Source organism: Otolemur garnettii, unplaced genomic scaffold (assembly GCF_000181295.1).
Source record: "Otolemur garnettii isolate 467f Iridium unplaced genomic scaffold, OtoGar3 scaffold00008, whole genome shotgun sequence".
NCBI lineage: Eukaryota > Metazoa > Chordata > Mammalia > Primates > Galagidae > Otolemur > Otolemur garnettii.
In genome coordinates, this window is record NW_003852403.1 from 26,853,374 (window position 1) to 26,876,931 (window position 23,558).

A 23,558-nucleotide genomic window follows, 5' to 3' on the forward strand; every position below is an offset into this window, starting at 1 on the left:
GGTAAGAACAAAAAGTGAGGTTTCATGAAGAAGGAATTCTGTCTCAAGATTATAGCATCAAATTCTGTCTGAGTTAGGCTGGGTGTGGTGGCTCACGCCTGTAATCCTCGTACTCTGGGAGGCCAAGGTGGGTGGATTGCCTGAGCTTGTGAGTTTGAGACCAGTCTGAGCCACAGTGAGACCTCATCTTTAAAAATACCCAGGCGCTGTGGTGGGCACCTATACTCCTAGCTACTTGGGAGCTGAGGCAAGAGAATTGCTTGAGCCCAAGAATTTGAGGTTGCTGTGAGCTGTAATGCTATGGCACTCTACTGAGGGTGACAAAGTGAGACTCTATCTCAAAAAAAAAAAAAAAAAAAAATTCTGCCGAGTTTCCACAAGCTGACCTACCCAACAGATTTCAGGTGTGCTGGCCTCCACAATCATGTGAGTCAATTTCTTAAAATAAGTCTATTATTTTATGTTATTCATTAAAATCTCAACTGTGTATCTGGGATGAAGTTCTAAGGGCTCTATGTAAATTTTTATATTTATGTGACAGCCAGGAGAATTATCTTTTAAGTGTTTTTAAATTTAATAGTTACACTTATGGTTCAAAATAAAAGAAAGTAAATTTAAAAGTGGGAAACTGCTGGCTCTTGTCACTGCGAGGTGTAATGATACAATTAGGAGCTTTGTTTTACCGTATGTGTCACCTGTGATCTATCACCCTGTGGGTCAGCTTCTTCCACAGGGTGGGAAATCCCACATCAAGACTTTTTGAGCATCAAACCTCATAGCTTCCACTCTCACTGAGTCTCTGTTTTCATTTCTAATTAATAAAAACTTGGCAAACAGAAGTTGGTTGGCTCAACTTTCATCAGATGCCATTCCAAGAATCCTTCAATGGAGCCAATGCGGGGGAGGGCTACACTGAGAAAAGAATGAATCAGAAGACAAAGGGATAAGTCATAGTTGTGACAATTGACATACATCCTGTGAATTACACTTAGCAGATCCTAGCACAAAAGGGAGGCATCCTAGGATTGTAAAAGTAAAAAACATGGCTTACATTTGCTTACGATGTCATGACATAGAACAGGAAGATCAAAATACAATACACTGTCTATTTTTAAGTTATAAGATAATCTTAATGACAATGCAATATCATACACATCAGTCACAGTTTTAGTCAAAGGTATAAATCTGCTTGAGGGAGAAATGTGATAAGTTCCTAATGGATTAATAATAATAATAACAGTATATTGCTTTTCCAATTTTCATTGAGCAGCAACATGGGGAAAATTGCTTTTGACACTGTACATATCAATGATAAGGCATGTGGGGCATATATAACAGCACAATCATACTTTATGTCTACACAGAGCCTGTCAGGTCAATGACACAAATGAATCCTCTGTGGCAGCATCATCTCCAATTTGCAGAGCAGAAGGGCTGTACAACTGCCTGGGAGAACAGATGGCTTTTGTGACTTGGAGTGTAACTGCTTTAGTTTATTTAGAGGATGAATTTATTTCAACTTTGAAGGTTGTCTTCATGACCCAGGTTTCATTTTATTGCTCTGAAATTCTCGTCATTAATGTGCTGAAGAGGCATTGAAACTATTTATGGATCTCTCAGCATCTGCATTTGAGTGACTAAATTATAAATGTAGAAGGTTATGCAAATTATATAGTGTATTTGCATGTATGTATAAAACACTTTTGTTGAGATATAGTACACATACCAACATACCACACATTGCATCCATTTAAAGTATGTAATCCAATGATTTTATTTATTTATTTTTTAAATTTTTTTATTAAATCATAGCTATGTACGTTAATGCAGTCATGGGGTACAGTGTGCTGGTTTTATATGCAATCTGAAATATTTTCACCAAACTGATTAACATAGCCTTCATGGCATTTTCTTAGTTATTGTGGGTGATTGACGGGACCACACCTATGGTTCATCTTACAATGGTACATGTGGATCTTTCTAAATGTAGAATATAATCCAGTGATTTTTTAGTCATGTCACAGAGTGGTGCACTGGCACTTGTGGTTACTTTTGAAGTTGCCTTTTTCAAAAGTGACCATAACACCAACAACAGTAATTATAGTTTGACTCTGTGTGTGCTTTCAAATATATCACCTCATTGAAACATCCCAAAACTATACAGGATAGGTATTCATTCAACTTAAGGTGAAAAACACTGCTATGAAAAGAAGTTCTGTGTCTGAGGTTAAAATAACTGGCAGAGCCAAGAGCTGATCTCAGGTCAGTGCAATGAGACATTTCCTATCCCTGCTCCATCAAGGATTGTGTTCACTTTATATGAGGTGATGATTTAGTCTGCAGATTTGTTGGTCTAATATATGCTTCATCTCTGCAACGTCTTTCCACTTCATTTATTGCTGTGTGTCTTGTCTTTTTTTATTTAGAGGCAGAGTCTCACTTTGTCAGCCTTGGTAGAGTATTGTGACATCACAGCTCACAGCAACCTCCAATTCTCTTGCCTCAGCCTCCCAAGTAGCTGGGACTACAGGCGCCCGCCACAACACCCGGCTATTTTTGTGTGTCTTGTCTTATTGATAATTTAGTGATTTTGAATTATAGCTACTCTGTTTTTACTTCTACATGTTATCTAAAATGTCTAATTTTGCTTAGATTTTATTTCTGAAAATAAACAGCTTTCTGAGAGGACAAGATATTTCCCAGGAAAAGTGAAAGGAGGCAGGGTGAACAGATGAGGAGGACCTGTTGGTGGAAAATCCCTGTAGTAATTGGCATTGGTTCCTAAGTTATAAGACAGCAAGCACCATACACCTAGAGTGCCTGATGAAGTCTTTACAAAGCAGGGAGGCTTGTGCTCCAGGCTCATGCTCTTCTTGCATTGTTCTCATGATAGCATCATGACCGCGTCACCATGCACCATCACAGAGCTCTATCACTCAGCCTGGAAAATATAAATCTGCACAAATGTTCTGGAGCATCCGCTCCCCTGTACCTATTTGGAATTATGGTTAAGACTTTTGCTCGGCTGTTCTATCTCTGCCTTACTTAATCTACTGAAATGTGCACTCCTGTAGCTTTCCACCTTCCCACTCTACCACATCTCTCCTTCAGGTTATTATGCATACTCAGACCATGCAGCAGCTCAGAACAGAGCTATGCTCTGCTAAGGAGACTCAGGTCACAGTTATGGACAGTTCATATCCATCATCGCCTCAGGTCATGATGAAGTGATAAGAGTTTTTCATTGTTTTGATTTATCTTTATTCATAATATTTGAATAATTTTGTATTTAATATAACATTGAAGGCCTGTGAGAGATATTATCTAATACATCAAGAGGAAGCCAGAAAATGTTGAGAACATTGACCTTCAGAATAACCTAATCCTGAGAAAATAGAGAGGTTTCACTGGGCAGGACCTTAGGCTAAGGGGAAATGAGTAACATTTGAGTGCCTTCGTTTCTCCTTCTGCTTCTATTTTCTTTTATTCTGATCTTTTTACTGTTAGGCCACAGACACAGTGCTAGCTACTTCACAGCAATTATAATTGCACTTTTTTGTTCAGTCTGATGTGTTAACATTTCTTTGACAATGGTAAAACATCTAAACCCAAAAATGTACAGTCTCAAAGCTCAGGCCATGAACAGCCTGACCTTAGATGTGTTGAAGCATGAATGGAGGAGGCCCTGAAGTCTATGACTATGAAGGTCATGGATACTTTTGTGAAGATTTTGTCTTCAGGGACAATGTGGTACATTATCTTGATGCAAGAAGGATGAGCCAATGCAATAGGGAAGTGATAATTTTTAATTCCATAATGTATACGAAACAAATTACAGTTCAGATCTGCTTTAAAAAAAGCTAATAACTTTTTTCAAAGTCATGAAGAAAGAAAAATTGAAACAAACAATACTTTTCTCACCAATATCTCTTAGACATTTGAAGCATATGATAGTGTTCTTTGAGCAAGGTGCAGTGTGAGGGGTCTCTTCTTACTTCAAGCAGAAAGGGAACCTCTGGAGTTCGCGCAAAGTAAAGAAGGATGGGGCAGTGGAAAAAGAGGTCAGGTCAAGTGCAGGGAGCCTGATCATTGATAGTTCAGTTGCCTGGGAACCTGGGGAACCAGATAGTTAGCCTCTGGAGCACAAGTGCCTCATGACTGTCTGGATTCCAGAGTACAATACGTTGAGGATGATAGAAAAAGAGAGGCAGAAATTTTTATGCATTAGGAATGACAAGTTATGATCTCACTATTCCTGGACTTAAGGCATCTGTGTAGTAGTGGCAGCAGGGGTAGGGGAGAAAATAAAGATGGGCTTATAGTCCTGAACTAGGGAAATACCATACGAAGAATTTTCCTATTCATATAAATGGGGTAGTACTATTCTAGAAAGTAGATTGATTGATTTTTCGTTCACTCATATAGATGAGAGAAGTTATAGTGTGTTGTTATACTGATAGGAAAATCTAATCAAGAGAAGACCTGTTGATGCAGGAGAGCAAGGTCAGAAGCTGGGGCTCTCGTGCCCAGGGTGGAGGTTTGTCTTTGGCGGGAGCATCAGCAGCACCAACAGTGCTTCATTACAACAAGAGGGAAGGCAGGACCACGTATACAGATCCTCACATGAGAGACCACTGAGGACTTCTGAAACCTGCTGAAAGGAGAGTTTCTACAGTCCTCTGAGAGTCCAAACCCAGGGTATAGTTTGGCTACTGTTGGGTCTTTCCTTCATTTTTGAAGAAAACTTTGTGCTAGGTGCATAAGGGTGAATAAGCTAAAGCCAAGAATAGCCATGTCTAAAAATTCTGGTAGGTAAGTGATATTTATCACATATGGTTTAGTGGAAAATTTAAACTTGTTTTATTAGCCTAATATTGCTAAATAATAAGCCAGGGATGAAAAAGAATTTCAAAAAGGGAATTATAGAAGGTTCATGCATAAGGTAAATATTTTTATTATAGAGAGGCATTATTTTTTTTTGCTTACATTTTTTACATTATTAATGTTTTAGATATCAGCTATTAATAGAAAAATATAATACATAAATATATTTTGAAGGCTGTGAAAATACACATTTGGGTTCTAAGTTTTCAGGACCTTTTGGGTGAACATGGGGTGGGGAGTGAAGATCAAGGGTTTGCAACAGAAGAAAATAGCACATTTGTGGCCCCCTCCCACATACATTTTATTTGTCTTCTGGGTTCTTGGCATTATTTTGAAAGGTAATGAGTGGAAACTTCTAGTTTCTTTTTTGCCCTATTTTAAGGTTGCTTTTTGGAACCAATTATTTAATATTTGTCAAACTGTTTCTTGTTCTTTTCTAATCATCTTTTCCCTTGAAGCTGCCTATAAAACCAACAAGTCACACGGTAGGCATTTTTCCTATGACAAGTCGGCATGAGGTGTGTGTGCACGTGTAAGTGTGACTGGAGAGTCTGGTTCAGGCTGAGCTCTCTCCAGGTAATAATCTTGGTACACTTCCATGTCTCTCACCACTTGTTTGAAATTGTTGAATTAAGAGTTAAATTTAATTTAGTCTCCCTCTGCCTTGCTAAGTCAAAAAGGCACAGATTTCTCTTCCAGTCGATAAGCATATAACAAACTTTGCTCTGAACCAGATCAACTCTGAGATGAAGTCTAAAATCCCCAATTCTGTGGACAAATTCCTCTCTGTAAATCAGTTTGATTTTTACCATGGTGGTACTTTGTTTTTTTATTTTGGATTAATATATGGATACAAACAATTAGGTTACATTGTCTGTGTTTGTTAGGTAAAGTCCAAGTTGTAGTTGAGCTCTTTACCCAAGAGGTGTACCATATGCCCCCATATTGTGCCCATTCGGTGAGAGCACACCAATGCCTCCCTCCTCCCCTTCCCCCACCCCCTCCTCCTATGGTGGTGCTTTCAGTAATTGTACAGGTATTTTTTAAAATTTTACATGTACTTTTATTTAATGGTATTTCATAAGGTTTACATCTCATTGACTCAACACTCTAGGTGCCCTTAGCATTAAGACATTCAATCTGTACAATGTTGCTTCTGATTGAATCTTGGCCAAAGGAAGAGTTAAGGTTACTGCTGATAATATGGGAGGTGGATTCAGGTAATACAGACACTGACATTGTTGTTAAAATTCAGAAGATGACAGTCGAGCATCTACTATTCAGTGTTATTATAAATGTGACATCAGTATTGTTGTTTTCTTAAGTACACTAGCTTGATGTCACTAGACAATGTAAAAAAATGGGATTGTTTTAAGTAGCAGTGTGACTAGAAAAGGAAATAACAGACCTATAGAGAAAAGAAAACTAATATATATTTTAAGAGCTGATTATCTTATTTAGTCATCATAAAAACTTTTCAAGGTAGTTACTTACATTCACAGAAAGCTATAGAAAATTTACAATTTGCCCAATTCTCAGTCTGGGTGGTCAATATTATTGGTATTTAAACTTGATCTTTCTGATTCTAAATCTGTACCCTTTTCTCCTTATTATACTTGCATATTTTGGCTAAAATTTTTTTTTCAGTGAATTGTCTGCCAAGAAATTCACTTAGTATCTTTATTGTGGTACCAAAGTAGAGTTCAGAGGTATTACCTTAATATGGTATGTATAAGCTTAGGGTAAAAATAAGATCCCATTTGTTTTAATAATATAATTGATGACTCCACACTTTTAACTTCACTCTGGGAAAATGTCCTCTTCTTATTAGGGCCAGCCTGTCTGGGGAGATAGCCTTCCATTGGTCCCTGACTCAGATATTTCAATCCTGATTGCTCCTATCTACCCTTTGGGTAAGCACTCAGGCCTGCCCCCTTATGAATATAAATGAGCCCCGTCCAAGCCTTTGGCTAAAGACTTGGTATTGACAGGTAGGAAGGAGCAGGGATCCCTGCCAGACCCTGTCCGAGCTTCTCACAATACACCTGTGAGAGAGAGCAGTGATACAACTTCAATGTTCTTCAGAAGACAAGACTTACAGAAAGAGAACTGGAGAAGTGTGTTACTGCCAGGTGGAATAACTGTTGAAAAGAATTCTCATCCTAGAGTTGGAGTCAGTGTTCAACTAAGCTGAGATGAGGTCTCTGCTGGCCAATCAGTAATTTTGGAGGTAGTCAGGAATAGAAAAGATCTCTCCTCACTAACCAATTAGATTTAAGTACCTCTCATACCTGAGAGGTATGAGATTAGAGGGGTTGAGGAACACCATCAACTTTCTAAAAATTTCATACCTCTATATTCTGTGAAATTGAATGGAAATACTGTGTTTCCCTGAATGTCTGATTTTTATTTTTTCTCAAGAAGACACACTAGGGCTTATTTTCAGGGGATGTCTTATTTTTATTAAGTGTAATACAACAATCTACATTTATTCAAATACAGTTAAGTCATCTTCTTCTGGAACCTGACAAGGGGAGCCAACTTTGTTGGTGGGACTGGCGCTAGTGAAGCCTGAACTCCTTTCCCCTAGCTGTTTGCACGTGCGCAATAGGATGCCTGCAACTGCGATTACCACATGTGCACCTGCGCAAGTGCCAACTGAGAAAGGAATTGTGGCAGATAAAATGTACTCCAGTCCTCCTTACTGCTCTGCACCAAAATGTATGGCATGGCTATGCAGATACGCTGCATAGACACACCCATCACTAGGTCCTATTGGGGTAGGGTTTATATTTAACAAATGCATAGAAATCATGCTAGGGCTTATTTTGGGGGTAGGTCTTATTTTGGGGGAAACACGGTTTTTAATAAAGTTTTAAAACAACTAAACAGGCTCAACTCAGCTAAGATTGACCCACAGTACTGTAAGCACTATATTTCATAGTCACAGCCTCTCAGAGAAGGCTGATCTTGCCAATAGCATTAGGATGTCTGGAGAAGAGAGCCTTGAAGCCTCAACCTGTATCTATTGGGCTGTAACCTGCCCCTCGGTCCTGATGCTTCCCTTCCTTGGGAGTGAGGGAGGAGGCATTGCCAGCTTACCTGCATTAGGATCCTGTTTTGAAATATTTCAAGCTCTTAGAGAAGCTCTCATTGGACTCTGAAGGAGAAGTTGGTTTGGATGCTATGGTTTCTTCTACAAAAGATTTTTTTGGTTTTTATGCAAGAATTCCTACCTACTAATTTTGTTTTCTGATACAACAGTTAGAAACAATTAAGTGTCTTGATATACATTTAATTATTCTAATCCAAACTCTTTGGATAAAATAACAACATTTATGTAATCTGGCCCAGGGGTCTCAAATAGCAACCAGGAAACAAATCACAAGAAATGTAGGGAAGAAAAGATATTTATGTCAAGTAAAAAACAGTCTGTTTACAAAGAACAGGCAATATGAACAGTTTGTGAAACATAGTTCATGCTTAAACACAAACTAAGATATCCTTATTTTATAAAATATTATAAATGTCAGTGCAACATTTATTTGGGAGAAAATAGCAAATTTTTATATTGAACTCATTTTGGGATGACATTCATTAAGTAGCTAGTGTTTGCAGATGTATGTGTGTTGATAATGTTGGTGCATTTGAATGGCGCCCAGAGCTCAGTGGGTGGGACACTGGCCACACACACCCAGGATGGCGGGTTCAAACCCAGCCCAGATCTGCTAAATGATGACAATTGCAACAACAACAAAAATAGCTGGGCATTGTGGTGGACACCTTTAGTCCCAGCCACTTAGGAAGCTGAGGCAAGATAATCGCTCAAGCCAAAGAGTTTGAGGTTGCTGTAAGCTTTGGCACCAGGGCACTCTACCCAGGGCAATAGCTTAAGACTCTGTATCAATAAAATAAAATAAAATAAAGATAACGTTGATACATTCATATTAATAAATGGTTGACACACTTTTTTGACTACAGTAAAGTTGGAAAATAATCCTATAATGGGAATCTTTGAAGAACGTCTTATAGTTGATAACAACAACAACAAAATAAAAAATTTTACCTATACCAATAGATGGTGGGCAGAAAGAGCAGATTAGCCAGACATAGAGTAAGTTATCACCATAGTGATGGGGCAGAAGTGCAGGGAATGGTGGATGTTATGTCAAAAGAGACAGCAGCCAGGGTTGTTCTTGAATCATTGCAGATCCTCTAAGACTGGAGATACTAAGGAATTGTTGTGCCCATAAATTTGTATGTATTTTATCAGAGGTCTAGATGTTTTTTTTTCCTTTTAATATCCCCAAGATCTTTACAACAATTCTCCGTTTAGTATATGCCTCTGTAGATCTCCTTTACAAACTAAAGTATCCTGATATTATAAAATATTATAAATGTTAGCATAGCATTTATGTGGGAGAAAACAAAATGTTTATATTGAATTCAGGGGATTATGTATTATTCTTTAATAACTATATTGACTTATATTGTGTTTGTTCTCAAATGATGCTTTCTAATGTGACCATATTTACATAATCAATGTAGGACATACACAATTTATCTGGATCTCTGTTTTTGATTCCATTGTCTATGATTTTTGTTTCTGGGCCAGATTACATAATGTTGTTATTTCATCCAAGGAGTTTGGATTAAAGTAATTAAATTTATATCAAGGCACTTAATTGTTTCTAAATGTATCTGAAAGCAAAATTAGAATTATGATAGATAAACTTGCATAAATAATATTCAAAAGATTTATTGTTCTCCATAGACTTCATAATTCAGTATGTTCTCTTTCTCCTGTGAAGTATAACCTTCTTTGAGCAACTGTACGACTTTGTTTGTTTTAGTTTTTGGTCTAGATTGTTGCCACTGAGTCTGTTTCAAAAACTAATCTGGCTTAGTTTGAGAAATCATGAATTAGAAGTAATCATTCTCAATTAGCATATAGATACATTTATGAAGAAATATATTACATTTAATATAAATCCTCCATTTTGTGTGATTGACATAATCTTGTAGCTCTACATTTAAAGCTGAACTAAACCATGATTTAAAGGATTGTCTTTTTCCAGTAAAATGATTGTATTTAAATGTAAATTCAGTTTCATGAAGCTTAGAAAATATAATTTTTTAGACACATAGAAATTTGAATAGGATAATAAAATGAACTGTGACAAAGAACAATAATAATCCTTTAAGTCTTAATTAAAGAAGAGGCATGTTAGTTGTTCTGAAAATGTCGCGGTTATGACAAATTCGGAAATAAGTTAATTGTAAGAAAGCACAAGAGAAAGCATCCCATTGTCTAATTCGTACGAAAAGAAGAATGTAGTTGACTCAAAGGTAGTGAGTGAAACCTGCTGGAAGAATTTTGGAAGGTCCCTTTAGGAACATCATTATCTTACAAATTTCCTTCCATAGCCTGGAACTCCTATAGGATAAAATTAGATAAATAACATAAGATTTTCTTTTATTCTTTGGATTAAAATGACTTTTTGTTAATGATATTAATAAAATATTCCATAACATATTTACAGACGCTAAGGGCCAGGTTTATATCTACTCTTTATACTCATGTAAGAAACCACTACAGACAACCCCCAAATAAAGTCCTTGGCGTCAATCATTGGAGCTAGCTAGTGTTAGGATGTGGAGGACATATTCTTGGGTTTCTGCGAAGTTGGAGTTTTTTGAATAAACTTTGTTGAAAATTTGGAATCCTGGGCTCAGAACACATGTTGGGAGTTAATTTATAACCAAATAGATAGTGAGAAGACTCTAGATAAATTTTCATAACTCCAGAGGTATCTGGAAAAGTAGTCTCAGGACTTTGGCTATATCTCTAGGTCAGAATAGCCAGAGAAACTGGGCTGATCTGGTTATTGGTGATATGTTTTTATACCCCAGCAGTTTTGAGTGAGACCTTAGGATCCTTTCCATCCAATCTGCAAAGGTTTTCTCCCTGTTTTCAAGAGGGGAGGAGGAGGCAATTACTTCTGTCTTCTGTTTAACCAGACAATACCCAATTTTCTCCATTTCTCATCTCTAATATAGGCTTAGAAATTAATATACATAGAATATTTTACCTGAATCTCACGAATCACCCCAGGGGTAAGAAACAAGGAATGGGGAACTACACAGTGATTATATAAGTAAATAATGAACATCTGTCTTTGATCCAGAGCACATTTTATGTACATTCAGGATGAAACTAATAAAGGTGAATATTAAAACCAAACACATGAACCAAACAGATGAAAATAAAATACATAATAATTAATATCCAGATCAAGAACTGAGTCAACAAGACTGGTAATGTGAAACTTTTGAATAGTCTTATTTTGAATAGGTTGTATATCATACCTGAATTGCCTTTTTCTTTTTAAGAGACAGATTCTTGCTTGAATGGAGTAGTATGATGAAACCTCCCTATAACCTTGAATGCTTGGAATCAAGTGATCCTTTTGCCTTAGCCTCCCAAATAGCACTCACCCCCATGCTGGGCAAAGTTTTAATTTTTTTAATGGAAATAGGTTCTCACTATATTATCTAGGTGGGTCTTAAACTTTTTCCTTCAAGTGATCATCCTCAGTCTCTCAAAGTGCTGGGATTAGAGGTATGAGCCATCATATCCAGCCCTTATCATACCACTTTATCAAAACACATTTTCACAATAATTATAGGCAATATACACAGCTAATACAGTAGAACCTCTGTAAGTTGACCACCCCATGGCCTGTAATAAACTGGCCAACATAAGGAACTAGGTCTACTGTACTGATATGTACATGTGGTGGATGTCTAGTCTATGAAAATTAGGTCAACTTGAAGTGGTCAATATAGGGAGATGGTCAACTATGGAGATGCTATTATATTGGATTTATTTTCTTGTAACCTAAACTGAAACACATTTGTGATCTGTTATAATTATAAACAGACAAATTGCCTACTGAAGCAATTTATTAATTACTTTATTTATAGTTTATTTTTTGAGTTGCAATTTTACCTTTTTAGAAATTAATGCTATATTATTATGGCTGATAATAACTGTCTAGTGTGTAGAGATTTTGAACTATAGCAACTACATTTAGGTTTTGAAAATAGTAGAAAAGTTATGTATAGATACCATTTAACTCTTAGTATTTGTTTTCATAAACAGTAGATCTAATTTACATCTCACCAAAAACTAGTAATCAATAAAGTAACATCTCTAATATTCAACCTTTAATACTTGGTTTCTTCTCACTAATAACTAAGCTAAAAAAAAAAGGGTATTTTGAAGGTGTGGACTAGAAATTGGACAAGTGTAGTTTGCTGTTTTTACAAAGTCAGAGGAATTGATTTAAAAGGAAATTTTTGTTGTTTTAAATGTAGCAAAAATTATAATTTTTCTACAGAAATAACTACTCTTTGATGGAATTGAGCAGAAATGGAAAGACTACACAGCAGAACCCCATTTTACTTTTTGGTTCTATGATAAGACATTCTAAAAAAAATATTTAAAATTTAACCTTCAAAGCATTCATATATTGATCACAATATAAAAATATTCAAGGAAGGTGTTAAATATCTTTGTTTGCTATATGGAAAAGATTAAAAACCAGTCGTATGTGATGATATTCATAGACTTAACTGCCTTACATCATGTAGCATTTTATATTGCAAGGATAGTAATGTACACTTTTGCATTTATGTGAAATAAAGCTTGAGCCAACAGCTGGTCCCTCATAATTTCAATTTTCGAGATAGTGATATTATATGGCACAGGATTTAATCACCATTCCTGGAACGGAAGCTTTTCCCTTTTGAGCTTACTTTTCTGATATGAAAAGATCTATGGACTTTGCATTTACTGGGGCTTCTGGGAAACATTGCAGATTAACAGATAGATTAACAGTAGAGTTCAGTGAAAGATTTACAGAAGCATCTTTGCATTGATTATATTTCCTAATGTGATAACTTGACACTGTAAGAAATGCATGACCATAGCCACATCATTTTTCTGAGCTTAAGACCCTGAAAGCGTTTGCCAATGTCAGTGATGCACTTTTTTTCCAAGAAAAGTCAGATTGAGAATTTTGGTTTAAGAGAAAAAGATTTTTAAAGTGTTTATATTGACAATAAAAAAAATACTGTGTAAGAAGAAATCATGTAAATAAAAACTTGGAAATTCTGAAAGAAAATTATGAGTATGACAAATTAAGCATGGCAGTCCCCAGGCCCCAACCTTGTTGGGACTGGGAACTGGTTTCACGGATGGTGATGGAGGGATGATTTTGATGATTTTATAGACGTCTGTAAGCTATTGGTTTCTGTGCAGGCCAACCTTTCTGCTAATGATAATCTTTATTTTTAGCCACTCTCCAATGCTAGGATCACCACCTTAGCTCCAGCTCAGATCATCAGGCAGTAGATTCTTACAGGGAGTGTGCAACCTACATCCCTAGCATGCTCAGCGTACAGAGTACAGTAGAGTTCATGTTCTTGTGAGAATCTGGTGCCACTACTGATATAACAGGAGGCAGAGCTCAGGTGGTGATGTGAGGGATGGAGAGCAGCTGTAGATATGGATGAAACTTGGCTCACTAGCCCACCATTCAGCTCCTGCTGTGCGGCCTAGTTGTTCTTAAGTGGCCCAGACCAGCACCCATCAGCAGACCAGGGTTGGAAATCACAGACTTAGCATGTGCAGGAAAGTTGAATCCTAACCTAACAGAGGATGAAGTCAAGGTGTTTACCCCATAGATAGCCCCAAAGTCCTAGGAATTGATAGAGTTTAGAGTCTTTTAAGGAAGTGATAAAAGTGGGACTAATTATACAAGGATTGTTTCAAGATCTGTTTACCAAGAAAGTAGACTCATATTCTTTCCCTACTCTGCGCCCTGAATGATTCCCCTGTCTAATCCTGGCAGAGTTCTGGAGATTTGTTTTCTGAAGAACAGAAACAGGCCGTCTCTAGACTGGAATACAGAGGGTCAAATGGAAAGTGCAAGTTATATTCTGAAATGGGGATAAAACAGTAGTTTACTTAGTGAACATGGAGACTCTATGTCATTGCTTTTTTGCTTTCTATACTGCTGGAAGCAAAGTTTATATCATCCAGGTGGGGGAATAAGATAATTTTCCTGAGAGTATTTCATCTTCCCCAGAAGAGTAGATTTAATGATGCTGAGATCTGTGTTATCTGATGAATTAGAATAATCAGCAAAGCTCAGAATCAACGTATCCCACACATGGATATGAAGACTCTACTCACTCATTTACAAGCAGAGATTACCAGACACTTGAAGAAGCTTTAAATTTAGATGCTAAAGAGACACATAACTACAAAATATCAAGTTGGAAGAAACATGGAATGTGAAGGGAAACAAAATTGAGAGAGGAGAAGAGAGTGAAGGGAAAGGAAGGAAAGATAAAAGGCCTCATTTGGGAATCTCCTCTTGTCTCTAACATTCAGATAATCTGGTCCAAAGCAGTAGGAGTTTGGCAACTTTTTGTCATCATTATACCCTATGTGACCCTCTGTGTGTGTGTGGGCTGTGACTTTGCATACATGCACATTGGTACACTTGCACACACGTTTTTCAGAAGGATTTCCTCAGTGGGACTTAATTATAGCCAATGAATTCTGTTTTAGGAGATCTTATTACCCTGGGTCTTTTCTGTTTTAGAGACAAAGAAAGGTCGGTTCTTGAGAAAAACCAGTGACCACAACAGCCAGTGATTTGCACCAAATAGGTTTTTCCTTCCTTTAATGTTGGCCATTTTCCTTTGAACCCTCATTCTACTTCTAGAAAGCCATGGTGACATTTTAGTCACCTGCCCAGGTCTACATCTTGCTTTGCTAATTCTCATACGAGTGAGGGACAATGGCGAGAGAGAGCACAACTGAAATGCACTGGAGCAGGGTTTATCAGGGAAAACCCATGGAGACAGGAAGAGTAGCAGGTATATAACTCCTGTACTGCTAATGCATTCTGGGTGCAGGGAATATAGGCTGGTCTAGAATTCAGACTCAGCAGAGGCACTTTGGCACTGTGGCCCTGGGGTTTTATGCTTCGCAAGTAGGGGAAGTGCCATCCTTTCCTCTGGTGTGGTTAGTGACTGGAAAACAATGGTAATAGAGTGTGATAGAACCTTGATGTCATCCCTATTTTGACAGAGGTCTGGCTCCCTTCTGTGCTGTGGGTGGATGGAGTCTAGAGGTACTATTACATCGAGGAAGACCGTTGTTGATCCCTTAGCTGAGGGATGCACCCATTACTTTTATTGTGTTTAATATAATAATGTATTTTCAGGTGCAAACTTTCTGCTATATAAACATCATACTGGCTTATCTCACTCTGTTACAAGAACCAACAAGTATACTTCAACTGCATCAGCTAAATGGGAGTGGGTTAGTGTGGGTAATAGAGAAACTATTGTTTTCCATTGAGATGACCACTCTTGGTATGGGGCAGAAGCTATGGATATATTCAGAAGAGGAAAAATGTTATTGCCCAATAAGAAGAAAACACTGAATTTATCAGAAGCTGGAAATGGGTATTCACTGTCTTGTAGTTGAATTTCTCCAAGAGTATTGTCACCAAGGTCATCCACAATTCTTTGTTGCAGTTTTCATGGGTGATGACTGTCTTTGCTAATGTGTGTCTAATGTGCCATCAAGAGGAAAAGAAAGAATATTCCCAGGGCCTGCAAGTGTCCCTGCTCTGCTCCTGAAACAGCCTAAACACTTGATCCATGTACTATGTATTAGAACTAGCAAATACAAATTATTGCAAACAATAGCTCCCAAGGTTTGGAAGAAAGTTGTGTGGGATGGTGCTTTTTTCACTCAGAGGGATAGAGGTAATTGGAGGATATTTGGAAGAAATCTTAGAGGTCCTTTTAAGACTTTTCTCACCCCTTTCTCACCCAGTCTTACTAATATTGGCCATAGCAGATAGCATATTTCTTTTGGTCTGTCCATAAAAATAGCCTCGCCACATCTTTCTGAGGAGAAATATCTGCACTCTGAGGATGGTTCTTAGGCATTTCTGGCCATCATCCAGTTTCTCTTTTTGTAAAGTCCTTTCTTATTCTTGCAGTTCTTAGGGGATTGATAATGGAATTGAAATATTTTGCTTAGAAGTCATGCTTTGTGATCAGAGGAGTTTACTGAGAAGTTAGGGTTAATATGCTCAGCAATTGATTCCCCTAAAGTCTGGCTTCCCAGAAAAGGAATTAATTGGTAAACCTCCATGGAAACAAACCAGAGTCTACTAATTAGCACTGGTCAACCACAGGCCTTGAAAGCTGCATTGAGATCATGCCAATGAAATATCAATTAGTTATGGCTGACTAAGTGCAGTGGCTTAGAACAACCACCACTTTTAACTTTTCACGAATATATGTGTGTGGCGTTTCTGCTGATCTGGCTAAGATTAATTGGTCTTGACTGTGTTCTATCACATGTTCTGCTGGCTGTTGCCTTTTCATTAATGACCTTCGCTTTTTTCCGTGTGCCTCTCACATACCTCTGGCATGTTTGCTTACTCTTATGGTGAGCAGATATTTCTCCTCAGAAAGATGTGGTGAGTCTTTGTGGATCAACAAAGAGCAAGCATGACTGAATAAAATAGCAGAAATACCCATGTGATTTTCAACTCTCTGATGACATGACATTTCCTGATATTCCGTTGGTCAAAGCAAGTCACAACACGATCTCTGAGTCAGAAAGGGAAGGGACTGGGAATTTGCTAGAGCAAATGGCTTGGATAAAGTGACATTACTGATTATATTAATACAATCAATCTACCATGGTCTACTCTCTGTTCTAGAGTTTTATCTGTGCCTCCTAAAACTAAAATGAATTCATTTTCTTCAAGGGCCCCACAGAATCTCATCTGATCAAAGTATCAGGCTGTTTGTGAGTCCAGTATCATATATTATACTTCAACTCAGGATGAGCATAGTTTTATCCAGAGATATATGCATAAGTTTATCAATACCACATATACCCAACATACAGATTAGACTGTATGTAATATAATCACAAGAGACATGGCCATTCAAAAAGGGAAGAATTATGGCTTGGTGCCTATAGCTCAAGTGGCTAAGGCACCAGCCACATACACCAGAGCTGGTGGGTTCGAACCCATTCTGGGCCTGCCAAACTACAATAACAATTACAAACAAAAAATAGCCAGGCATTGTGACAGGCACCTGTAGTTCCAGCTACATGGGAAGCTGAGGCAAGAGAATCACTTAAGCCTGGAGTTGGAGGTTGCTGTGATACCATTGCACTCTACCCAGGGCAACAGCTTGAGGCTCTGTTCCCCTCGCACAAAAAAGGAATTAAACCACACAGCAGTCATTCATCCACAGTAATTCTGAAATCTAGCTGGGCCGATGTTGCTAGGTCTTCTACTCTGGGGCCAGACTATTCCTTGATTAGATCAATTCTGCTTTTGGAAGCAGCTTATCAATCCATCATTCTCCACAGCTCTTTGCTGCCTCCTTTGGATGTGGTTTGTTTTTTGTGCTTCTGGACCACATTTATTTTATTTTATTTATTTATTTTTTAATTAAATCATAGTTGTGTACATTAATGCAATCATGGGGTACAGTGTGCTAGTTTTCTATACAATTTGAAACATTTTCACTAAACTGGTTAACATAGCCTTCATGACATTTTCTTAGTTATTCTGTTAAGACATTTATATTCTACATGTAGAGAGATTCACATATACCCTTGTAAGATGGACCATAGGTGTGGTCCCACCAATCACCCTCCCTCCACTCATCTTCCCCCATCCCTTCCCTCCCTCTCCCCTTTCCACATATTCTTGGGCTATAATTGGGTTACAGCTTTCATATGAAAGCTATAAATTAGTTGAAGCAACATCAGTAGTGTAATTTGTGCATGCCCAAATACACTACTGGACCTGATCAAACTAAAAAGCTTCTGCACAGCCAAGAAAATAGTAAGTAAAGCAAGGAGACACCCCTCAGAATGGGAGAAGGTATTTGCAGGTTATGTCTCCGACAAAGGTTTAATAACCAAATCCACATAGAACTCAAACATATTAGCAGGAAAAGAACAAGTGATCCCATCTTAGGGTGGGCAAGGGACTTGAAGAGAAACTTCTCTGTGAAGAAGACAGGCACATGGCCTACAGAGACGAAAAAATGCTCATCATTCTTAAACATCAGAAAAATGCAAATCAAAACTACATTGAGATATCATCTAACTCCAGTAAGATTAGCCCACATCACAAAATCCCAAAACCAGAGATGCTGGTGTGGATGTGGAGAAAAGATGTGTGGAGAACACTTAGAGAACTAAAAATAGATCTGCCATTTGGACCACTTTTAAATAGGACATTAGTGCTATGTGAGGAATTTTCTCAGCACGTCTCTGCCTATAGAAAGTTGGCACCTGTTTAGAAATGGAAGAAATAAGTTGCTAAAAGTATAATCTATTTCTTTAAGATCACACAGGGTCATCAGGATGCTTTCACACAGTTATTAAAATGTAAAGTAAAATATGCTATTATCACCCATGATACACAATGATTGCTCTAGGACATAATGTCATCTTGTTGGTTTGTTAATTTTGACATTATATCGTACCTTAAGAAATTTCAAAGAGTAAAATGATATTAAGCTGTTGTGTTACCATGGTAATGGGCTTCTGCCATTGTAGCATATTAGTCAATATTCGTGTTTCCCATATTGGTGTTCTCCTCACTTCAAGGATTTGTCCTTTCAGTTTTGGAAGAAGGAATCTGAGAACAATGTGAAATAGTAGTAGAGTGTCATTCATTTTGCCATTAGTTGTTAGACTATATCTCTTTTATTATAAGTTCTAGAACTGTATTTTATGATCAGGAAATTTTAGCCCAACTACTTTATTTTATTTTAATTTTTAAAAACTTCCTCAGGCAGAGTCTTACCCTTTTGCCCCTGAGTAGAGTGCCATGGTGTCACCATAGCTCATGGCAACCTCAAACTCTTGGACTTAAGGTCCTCCTGCCTCAACCCTTTGAGTGGCTGGTACTATAGGTGCACGCTGCAATGCCTGGCTTATTTTCCTATTTTTAGTAGAGATGGGGGTCTCACACTTGCTCAAGCTGGTCTCGAACTCCTCAGCTCAGGCAATTCTCCTGCCTTGGCCTCTCAAAGTAACCCAACTATTTTACATATTCTTAAAAAGAGTAACAAGGGTTTATAGGCCTTGATTTTTCCCATAGGGATTAATTTTGTGCACAATATAAAGAAAGGCCCGTTGGGTATACAACAAGTGTTTGTAATTTCAAAAGAATTTAGTTTAAAATTATTTCCTCATTTTAATCATTCTCATACACACTACAATGCAATGAAGTTTAGGGAAATTTAATGTACTTGGATGTCCTTATAAAAAAGCTGCAGATTTTAAAATTATTTTTCTCACTTCGATCATATTTTGCTAAGTGATTTTGTCCAAGTTCATTCTAATATTTTTATATCTCTTTTACTCTAAAATTTACAGATTATAGAAATCAAAGACTTATTTTTCTGGGAGGATTAAGTGACATAATGTAGTATTTAAGTTTTTTAGGAAAGGTTTATCATCAACATATTCTGTAACTCTTACTTTAATAATATCTATTGATTTAAACTAATATAACCTAATAGTTCCCCAAATCTCAGTAAGAAAATTATTTGAGGAAATATGTATGCAAATGAGCTGCTGCAACAGAGCAATGAACATCAATAAGATTAAATAATTATATTTACTCTAAAGTTCCAAGTAGGGGAAAAAGTACATAAATTTTAATGGCATTGGTAGCAGTATAATCACCCATTGTTTGTGTAAGAAAAAATAAATTAGAAAGTAGGGGAATATAAAAATAACACAATAAAATAAACTTATTAAAAGAAAAAAAAATTGAAATTTCTATAGCAGGTCTTTAAGACTTGAAAGAGAACTCTCTCTCCCATCTTTTCTCCTTCCCTCCTTCTCGCTACCTTTTTCTTCCTTCTCTCCTTCCCATCTTCCCTCTTTCAGTCCATCCTTACTTCCTTCTATCCTCTGAACATGTAAACATCATGGAATTGATTTGTGGATGTCATGAGAAGAAAGATGTAAGTTATATTTCTTAGTTTCTATTGTAAACATTTGGCAAGAGAAACTATGATACATGTCAAAGCACAATTCTCGTTCAACCACAATAATGACAACTTCTCTGAGCTCAGGGATAGTAAATTATATTTTTTCTTTTACTTTTCAGGGATTAGTTCAGTCCCTTGCACTTGGTAAGCTTTCAAAAGATAGTTTTTAATGAGAAAGTATTTATTTTTAAAAACTGACAAAAGGATTTTCATTTCTACGGTATTTGAATGGTTAGTCACTCATAATGAATGGAAAGGAAGTGTGACATGAACATTAATGGAGGTAGGTCCCCACATTAGGTAGTCTATTAGAAAATATGTAAATTCTCACATTTCTTATGTATAACGCAAAAGTGCAAAACTAAATGACTTCTGAAGTGTTTACATCTTTATAGATTTAAAAGGCATTTTTTAAAAACTGAAGATCTGTTTGCCCATTCTTTTGATTTAATTGCACTGCCTTTTGTGTGATTCAGTCTACACTTCTAGAATACCAACTCTGTGCCAGGTGCTGGGTTAAGCTCTGGGATAGAAAAATGAAGAAGACAATTTTTTTTTTTTCTGAAGGGTTTATAATCTAGTTGGAAATACAGTAGAATGAATTTATTCCTGTGATAAAATAATACAGGTGCTGTGGTTGAATATTCATAAATAAGTGGTACTATTCTTTCTAGGGGGAAACAGTGGGTGGAGAGTTGAGAGGCGGCACGTGTTCTGAATCCTGAAGTGTGGTAGTCTCTGCTCACAGATATGGAGTAGAGGAATTTTCAGAACAACAACACAATTTTAAGAAAAACAACACAAAAGGGCAACTGTGTGAACTGTCATCTCACAAGGTGATAGTTGAACCAACATTTTTTGCTCATTCAGGCTTTCTTTCACTAAAGTAATAATGTTAGTGTTTCTCAAGAAAACTTGGTTATCAGAAGTTAGGACATTTCCTGTAGGACCTCGTTGTCATGTTAATGAGTTTATATTTTATTCATTTGTTTATTCTGTCGACATGAGTAGAGTATCATGGCATCACCACAGCTCACAGTAACCTCAAACTCTTGGGCTCAAGTGCTCCTGTTGTCTCAGTCTCCCCAATAGCTAGGACTATGGGGACTATCAGCACCACAATTACTCTGCTAGTTTTTTCTGTTTTAGTAGAGGTGGGATCTTACTCTTGCTCAGGCTGGTCTTGAACGCCTGACCTCAAGCAATCCACCTTCCTCGGCCTCCCAGAGTGCTAGGATTATAGGCATGTGCCACTGCTCCCATTCCAGAGATTATATTTTAATTAACAATGATTCTAGTTTTCGCTTAGAAGTAGAGATATATAGAGAGTAGCAGAGAGAATTAAACCAATAGGGGAGGGGCCTGACACATTATCCTCCTTTTTCTTAGAGTTGTGTTTTATACTTTAGTTTTCCTTATTCAGCTCTTTTTCTCTTAGGACCTTTTTCATTTAAAAGAAAAAAGAAGTACTTCTGAGAAAAACAGTGACCTGTTTAAAAGACAGTTTTATTGTTCAAATAGGCTAAATCACCTCCTCAGCATTTACACAGCCACTAATAACTGTTCCTTCATCAGGGTCACTGCTTGGAGAACATGCAATCTTGGCCTTGAACGGACCTCCAGGGTGAGTGCTGAGCAATGAAGCATTGGAAAGAGTCCGTTTAAACCAGCTCTACTCTTGAGGCAAGGCGGGTCTCAGATGTGTGGTTTTGGTGCTTTTGAATGTTCCATTGAAGCCAACAAGCAAAGATGCCTAAGAATCAGGTACAATGTCCACATAGGCAATATGAAGGAAATACCAGAAATAAACGAAGCATTCCTTTTTATTTTGATAAGGCAGTGGAGCTAAAACAGCAATCAGTTAAACAATTATTAGTGTGTTTACTTGTATGTATCTGGATTAGTTGGAAAATGTAAGGAAACTAAAAAACAAAATCACAACCATGTCTGAGAAAAAGCATTTCATCGTGGATGAATGAAAGGAAACTGTTATCTCAGTGCTGTTGTGGAAGAGTCAGATTCTTGATGGTCAACGTTATTTGTAAAGCTCAAGCTAAAAAAGTAGCCATGTTCAAAGTTTCTCCTTTTCTTAGTGATTCTATAACTGATAAGCCCTGGATGACACATGAGGAAATTAAAGTGCATTTTGAAGCTGCAGCAGACACCAGTTCAAATCTGAAAATAAGTTGAAACAATGTGATAGCAACTCTACTGCAAATCAGAAGAGGGGGGACTTTGTGTTTTATACCAGTTGGTTGCTTAGAAATGATTTTTCAGGAGTTCCCTCCTTGGAATACAGTCACTGAGTAACTACTTGGAGGGATAATTGAATTTTAGCCTTGTCCTAATAGTCAAAGAGGCTCTAACGGAGATACAGAATCCCAGGAATGTCATGAAAAACAGGCTTAAAAATGAAGATGGCAATCGCTCCTGCTTCAGAGCACTGAGCTTTATATCTTTGCATGCATTTTGCAAGTACAAGTATAGGCCAGTCTCCTTCAAAATATAATTAAGAAAGTCTTTGAGGCCGGGTGTGGTGGCTCACGCCTGTAATCTTAGCACTCTAAGAGGTGGAAGTGTACTGCTTAAGTTCAGGAGTTTGGGACCAGTCTGAGCAAGAGAAAGACCCCATCTCTACTAAAAATAGGCAGGTATTGTTGGCGGGTACTGATAGTCCCAGTTACTCAGGAGGCTGAGACAAGAGGATCCCTTGAGCCCTGAAATTTGAGGTTTCTGTGAGCTTTGATGCCCTGACACTCTACAGAGAGCAACAAAGTAAGACTCGGTCTCAAAAAAAAAAAAAAAAAAAAAAAAGTCTTCTAAGTATCTTGGGGGATCTCTTTAGAGGAGCCCATTGTTAACATATTTTATTATAAAATATCCACATTCCTTTCATTTTTTTTCTAAATATGGAATGCTTCACGAATTTGCATGTCATCCTTGAACAAGGACCATATTAATTTTCTCTGTACCGTTCCAATTTTAGTATATGTGCTGCCAAAGCAAGCACTCCACATTCATTTCTTCTGTGTTCATTTTCCATCCTAAACAATACACATGACCTGCTGGACTAAACTGTTCAGTAGAGAAGCATCACGGGATCAGTTGTGGAATGGCAAGTTTCTCTCCTTTGCGTCACTCAGACATGATATGAATGATCTCTAAATCTCCTTGCTTTTTCCTTCAAACCATGAGATATTTATCATTAATGGATTTAGTTGCATAATTTTACTAACATGTTGAATACTCTCTGCATATTTTAATAGGGCTGATGTATCTTATTTAAAGACTGAAATTAATTGCAATAATTATTTAATAAAGTAGTTACTAAATCTTAGGAAATCACACATACCTCTAGATCTGTCTCCCTCCAAGTAAGGGGCATAAAGCCCCCTTTTATGTCTTGAGTTAAAATTCCAAACAAAAATACCTTTTCTTTCCTTTTTTTTTTTTTATTGAATGGTAACTATGTACATTAATGCACTTCTGGGGTACAGTGTGGGGTTTTCACATGCAATCCGAAATACTTCCAT

General features: G+C 37.3%; 1 non-coding gene across 1 annotated transcript; it reads right to left on the reverse strand.

The window, feature by feature from the left end:
* Positions 1-22,928: 22,928 nt before the first annotated feature.
* Positions 22,929-23,035, reverse strand: LOC111723182. Its single transcript, XR_002771780.1, has one exon. It is a non-coding gene; the product is annotated as a U6 spliceosomal RNA (small nuclear RNA).
* Between the last annotated feature and the right edge of the window lie 523 nt (positions 23,036-23,558).